Genomic DNA, 7,419 nt, shown 5'->3' with positions numbered 1-7,419 from the left:
AGGCTTCTGAGCCAATGCCGGGCTGGCCCTTTAAGCTTGAGGGGTAAGTATTTTATGGCGTGGAGGTCATCTCCTCTAGCCATATGTATGTGGAGGATATAATCCTCGATCCAGACTCCAGGGTCTGTTGTTCCATCATATGCCTCTATGTTTACGGGTTTGAATCCCGCTGGAAATTCATAATCCAGGACCTCATCGGTGAAACATAGGGGGTGTGCGGCACCCCTGTATTTGGGTGTGCCGGATTCTGATAATGGCTTTACTGCATTGCTTACGAGAGCTTGATTTCTTGGCCCGTAAATGGACCTGGCTGGGCCATGATGCGAATCCTTAAGTGGGTCGCATGCCGGCTTAAGTGCGGCGCTGCTTGCCGCTTTATGCTGGCCATGGGGTCGTCTATCCGACTGTGTGGCTTTCTCACTTTTGGAATGTGAGGGCTCTAAGGCCTCGTCGTCGAATTCAGGCAGTAGCTTTCTCTTCAGATAGCTTTTAGTGTGGCGACTGTCGCCGTATTTATCTGCGGTATTGATTACTTTACTCCATCTGATCCTGAGTGCATCTTCCGCAGTTTTCAGCTTCCGCTTCTGCTTTTTCAGGCTATGTGCAGTTGCAACGAGCCGTTTGTGGAGGTTCTTCTGCTTCGTGGGCTTGTCCGGCGTAGGGTCGTCCAGAATGCCATTTTCGCCGGGGGAGGGATGTTCGGTTTCTCTATCTGGGTTGTCCTGTTGGGACGGTTGCTCTAAGGCATGCTCGTCGTCTACCGGCTCATCCTGCTCTGTGGCTGGGTCTTTATCGAGGCGGGGCTTGGGTCGGCGTTTACGCTGGCGCTTTGATTGTTTTTTGAGAGATCGATCACTCTTTCCATCCCCGTTTTCCTCGTTGTTGCTTCCTTTAGGGGTATCCACCATGTACACATCGTGAGATGAGGTGGCTGTCCAATGCCCTATAGGCGTTTGTTCTTGGTTGTCTCCTGCATCGTCGTCCATACCGTCGATGTCTTCGGAGTCAAAGTCGAGCATGTCGGTTAAGTCGTCGACAGTGTCTACGAAGTGGGTGGTGGGTGGGTTTTGAATTTCTTCATCATCCGAATCCCATCCTTGCTGACCGTAGTCCGGCCAGGGCTCTCCTGATAAAGAGAGAGACTTTAGCGAATTCAGGATGTCGCCAAAGGGCGAGTGCTGAAAGATGTCTGCGGCGGTGAACTCCATTATCGGCGCCCAATCGGATTCGATCGGCAGGGGCGCGGGGGGCTCGGAGTTCGAAAAGGAATCCGGCTCCTCGGAGTCACGGGCCATGCGGAGTGCGGGGCTGGAGTTCGGCTCGATCGCCTCTGAGATCGCATCCCCTGAGGCAGCGTCCAACCGCTGATCCTCGATCGGCGCAGTAGGCTCCGAATCAATGGTCGGAACCGATGCGTGTGCGGCCTCCAAGGCGCTGTTCAGCGGCAGAGCTATATCATGCCCATCGAGACAGTGCGGCACGCTTGGCTGTGGCTCGAATCCGTCGAAGATCAAGTCCCCGCGGACGTCAACCGTGTAGTTTAGGCTTCCAAACCTGATCTGATGGCCAGGGGCGTAGCTTTCGATTTGCTCAAGGTGGCCAAGTGAATTGGGCCGCAGTGCAAAGCCGCCGAAGACGAAGATCTGTCCGGGGAGAAAAGTCTCACCCTGGACTGCATCATTGTTGATGATCGAAGGAGCCATCGGGCCTAAAAGCGACGACACAGAGGAACTCTCAATGAAAGCACCAATGTCGGTGTCAAAACCGGCGGATCTCGGGTAGGGGGTCCCGAACTGTGCGTCTAGGCCGGATGGTAACAGGAGGCAAGGAACACGATGTTTTACCCAGGTTCGGGCCCTCTTGATGGAGGTAAAATCCTACGTCCTGCTTGATTAATATTGATGATATGGGTAGTACAAGAGTAGATCTACCACGAGATCAAGGAGGCTAAACCCTAAAAGCTAGCCTATGGTATGATTGTTGTATCATGAAGTTGTCCTACGGACTAAAACCCTCCGGTTTATATAGACACCGGAGAGGTTTAGGGTTACACAAAGTCGGTTACAATGGTAGGAGATCTTGAATATCCGCATCGCCAAGCTTGCCTTCCACGCCAAGGAAAGTCCCATCCGGACACGGGACGAAGTCTTCAATCTTGTATCTTCATAGTCCTGGAGTCCGGCTGAAGGTATAGTCCGGCTACCCGAACACCCCCTAATCCAGGACTCCCTCAGGCGTCCTGTCAAAAAGGAAAGAAATCATTAGACTGTAAAATCATTATGAGGCTAAAAGGAAAACATCATGGAGTCCTCGGCTCCTCGCCTAATGATCCAGTTTTCCAAACTCTAGTGTTGTATGGAAGAAAAATAAACTCCCATCATCAAGCCGCTGCGGCATCCTCGAGAGAACCTAATTCCTCTATTCTCCATGCCATCATCAATTTTGAAGTTTCATGCACACAACGCCGGCCTCGGACTAGCTAGATGGCCTTGACGCATATGATTCATCCTAAACTGGACGGCCTCCTATTAAGACTGCATGCATGCGTGCACCAGCCTCGGATGTAGGCTTGCTGATCTGCACACTGGAGACGCGAGAATACAAGCCGGCCTCAGTTGCAGGCATGGAGGAGGATACGGCGGCGTGCACTAACACGTTGCCGGTCAGCCGGCCGGCAATGCTAAAGTAACCACAACATAGAACCAATTGATTTCACATGTTCAGTATGAATCTGCTCGATGTGCGGACGACTACAGGCTCATGCGTTATTAGTGATGGCAGGCAGGAAGTTCTTGATCATCAGCGTCATGAATTACCATTGGAACATCACAAACTACGCAACATGGCATGAGCTGAAGCGATGATGACGGAGAACACATGGTGAGTTCAACTTAGCTATATATAAACTGAAGAAAACATATCCGAGACAAGTGTTACTATTCTCACAAAGCAATGAAGTCAGCAGTTCTACGTTAGATCAACAATTAGTTTTGCTACCCTGTATGCAGTTTCTTTGTTGATAAAAGGTCAGATACTGGAAGTAGGTCGAGATACCATCAACTATTATGACTTTAGAGTTCAACTTTTTGCTGCCCTGTAGGGTGACATATATAGGTGACTACGTGACAAACTCCATGTATGTAAACACAGGTGGAATTGATCAAGCAGGCAAGCACACATGTGGATTGATCCTTACATGAAGGCTGACACATGCACGTATGAAACTACAAGGCCGTCGGCCACTTGCTTGATGGACGTCCCGATGCGATGAAACACACACATAGGCGAACTTCACAAGGACATGAGTTGATCGCAAAAGTCCTGTATCGTGCCTTTGGATTTTATTGCTTTTATGTTTCATAGTACAGATTACATAAGTGGTAAATGTCTGCAAACAAGCTAAACTATCCTACTCTAAATCCTATTCGGTGAACGATACTACTCCCAGTCCGTGCCCGACAAGTACAGGGAAACCTAATCGTGGTTCGTCCCAACAGTCCTGCTAACTTCGATGGTGGCGTCATTGAGTTAGGGTGTGTAATGCATGTACACACATGTGCAATGAACTATTCATATAAATATATATGATGATGATTTATACTCCTCAGGTATATAAATACTTATTATGTTTATATTCTTCACAGATCAAATACACTACTCCCATTAGATGACTTTCTATCATTTGCTAAACACGATATCTAGACATATTGCGAATCTTTTGGGTTATAACAGTACAGATGCATAAGCAATTGTTACATAAACAACACACAGATGTCATCAGTGTGACAGTCATGAGATATTTTAAAATGTAAAAAATGTAACATATGCATGTAAATGCAAATTTAAGTTTAGCAGCGACTTGTGGTGGCATCAATGTTATGGAAGCAATCACTTTGAACAGGTATATGACTTTATATGCATATTAATTATTAAATTAACAATTACTTCCATAAAATATTTCATTGTAACTTTCTAAAATGCACAGTCTCTACTCTTGATATCAGGCAATTGTTCCGCTATACTAGAAGGGAGATTTGGTTGGACACCAGTAATTAAGCATTGGTTGCTTAAGTGGGTATGCACAAATGTTACTAAATGTAAACATTGAAGTTTCTCAAGTTTGTATTATATAGATTTGACGAATCTCATCTACATGTTGCAACAAAAACAATATCATGCAAGAAAAATGGTATCAAATTCCTAAAGTATACTACCCTACTATATATAATAAGAAAACTGCTATAAAGTTTCTAAGTTTGTAGCAGCTCAACTCATATATGCATTGTTTAAATTTGTTGTCTAACTATATTGTATTTTATGTGGAAGGAAAAATTAAAAGCTAACCTTTTGAAAATGAAATTAAATTCACTTAAGATTTCTAATTATCATACTATTTATAAATTGTTACATATCAGTCAAAAGTTCTCAAATTCTAGCCCGTGCAGTTGCGCGGGTTGATGACTAGTTAGCATAATCAGCATACCATGGAGCAGTGTGAGAAGCATTTATGACATTTAATTGTTCATCAGGAAAACTATCATCAATAGGTAGTGGGTCATCAAGAACATTTTCTAACCTAGACAAGTTGTTTGCAACGGGGTTCTCAGCTCCCTTTCTATCAATAATATGCAAATCAAATTCTTGTAGCAAGAGAACCCATCTAATAAGTCTAGGCTTAGCATCTTTCTTTTCCTTAAGATATTTAATAGCAGCATGATCCGTGTGAATAGTTACTTTAGAATCAACAATATATGGTCTAAACATATCACAAGCAAATACAACTGCTATGAATTCCTTTTCAGTAGTAGCATAATTTCTTTGAGCATTGTCTAGAGTTTTACTAGCATATTGAATAATATTTAATTTCTTATCAACTCTTTGCCCTAGAACAGCACCTACAGCATAATCACTAGCATCACACATAATTTCAAAGGGTAGATTCCAATCAGGTGGCTGAACAATCGGTGCAGAGATCAATGCTTTCTTAAGTATTTCAAATGCTTCTACACAATCATCATCAAAGACAAATGGTATATCTTTTTGTAATAAATTAGTCAGAGGCCGAGAAATTTTTGAGAAGTCCTTAATGAACCTCCTATAAAAACCGACATGTCCAAGGAAACTTCTTATACCTTTGATGTCCTTGGGACACGGCATCTTTTCAATAGCATCAACCTTGGCTTTATCAACCTCAATACCTCTTTCAGAAACTTTATGCCCCAAGACAATACCTTCATTAACCATAAAGTGGCACTTTTCCCAATTCAAGACAAGATTAGTTTCTTCACATCTTAGAAAAACTCGGTCAAGGTTGCTTAAACAATCATCAAAAGAGGATCCATAGACGGAAAAATCGTCCATGAAAACCTCACAAATCTTTTCACAAAAGTCAGAGAATATGGCCATCATGCATCTTTGAAAGGTAGCTGGTGCATTACATAAACCAAAAGGCATATGTCTATAAGCAAAAGTACCAAAAGGGCAAGTAAAAGTAGTCATTGATTGATCATTGGCTGCCACAGGTATTTGCGAGAAACCAGAATAACCATCTAGAAAGCAAAAATGTGTATGTTTGGATAATCTTTCTAGCATTTGATCGATAAAAGGTAAGGGGTAATGATCTTTTTAGTAGCTTTATTTAATTTGCGGAAATCAATTACCATCCTATAACCTGTAATAATTCTTTGCAGGATCAACTCATCTTTATCATTAGGAACGACAGTAATACCTCCCTTCTTAGGGACACAATGGACATGACTTACCCACTGACTATTAGCAATGGGATAAATTATACCTGCCCCAAGAAGCTTTAGATTTCCTTTCTTACCACTTCCTTCGTCTTAGGATTCAGCCGTCGTTGATGATCACGAACTAGTTTGGCATCTTCCTCCAAATTTATTTTGTGTTGACACAGAGTGGGACTAATGCCCTTAAGATCATCAAGAGTATATCCAATAGCAGCATAGTGCTTCTTCAGAGTTTTCAATAATCTCCCTTCTTCATGCTCTGAAAGGTTAGCACTAATAATAACATCATATATCTTTTTCTCATCAAGATAATCATATTTAACAGTATCAGGTAACGATTTAAGCTCAAACACGGGATCACCCTAGGGTGGAGGAGGATCCCCAAGGATTTCAACAGGAAAATTGTGTTTCAGGATGGGTTCCTGTTTAAAGAATACTTCATCTATTACCCTTTTTCTTTCATAAACATATCATTTTCATGGTCTATCAAATATTGTTCTAAAGGGTCACTAGGAGGTATGGCAATAGAAGCAAGACCAATAATTTCATCTTTACTAGGCAATTCCTCTTCACGGTGTTGTCTATGAAATTTAGAGAAATTAAACTCATGAGACATATCACCTAAACCAATAGTAATAGCATCCTTGTTGCAGTCTATCCTAGCATTAACAGTGTTTAAGAAGGGTCTACCAAATATAATGGGACAAAAGCTATCTTGTGGGGAACCAAGAACAAGAAAATCAGCAGGATATTTAGTTTTCCCACTCAATACTTCAACATGTCTAACAATTCCCATTGGTGAAATAGTATCTCTATTGGCAAGTTTAATTGTGACATCAATATCTTCTAACTCAGCAGGTGCAATATCATGCATAATTTCTTTGTATAAGTCAATAGGTATTGCACTAGCACTAGCACCCATATCACACAAGCCATGATAACAATGATCTCCTATTTTAACAGAAATAACAGGCATGCCTACCACAGGTTTATGTTTATCTTTAGCACAAGGTTTAGCAATTCTAGCAGTCTCATCACAGAAATGAATAACATGCCCATCAATCTTATCAGACAAGAGATCTTTAACAATACCAATATTAGGTTCAATTTTAAACTTGCTCAGCAGGTGTATAAGTTCTAATATTGCTTTTACGAACCATAGTTGAAGCTTTAGCATGATCCTTTATCCTAACAGGAAAAGGTGGTTTCTCAACATAAGCAGTAGGAACAATAGGATCATTATAAGTGACATTCTTTTCTTCAACTTTAATAGGTGCAGCTACTTTTACTTCTATGGGAGGATGATATTTAAACCACTTCTCCCTACGGAGATCAACATGAGTAGCAAAAGATTCACAGAAAGAAGCTACTATCTCAGAGTCAAGTCCATATTTAGTGCTAAATTTACGGAAAACATCGGTATCCATAAAAGATTTAACACAATCATACTTAGGTGTCATACCTGACTCCTTACCTTTGTCGAGGTCCCAATCTTCAGAGTTGCGTTTAATTCTTTCCAATAAATCCCATTTGAATTCAATAGTCTTCATCATAAAAGAGCCAGCACAAGAAGTATCGAGCATGGTGCGATTGTTATCAGAAAGCCGAGCATATAAATTTTGAATAATCATTTCTCTTGAGAGCTCATGATTGGGGCATGAATATAACATTT

This window comes from Triticum urartu, chromosome 7A, assembly GCF_056163025.1.
Source record: "Triticum urartu cultivar PI428250 chromosome 7A, HENAU_Tu73, whole genome shotgun sequence".
NCBI lineage: Eukaryota > Viridiplantae > Streptophyta > Magnoliopsida > Poales > Poaceae > Triticum > Triticum urartu.
This window is presented reverse-complemented; position numbering follows the sequence as displayed.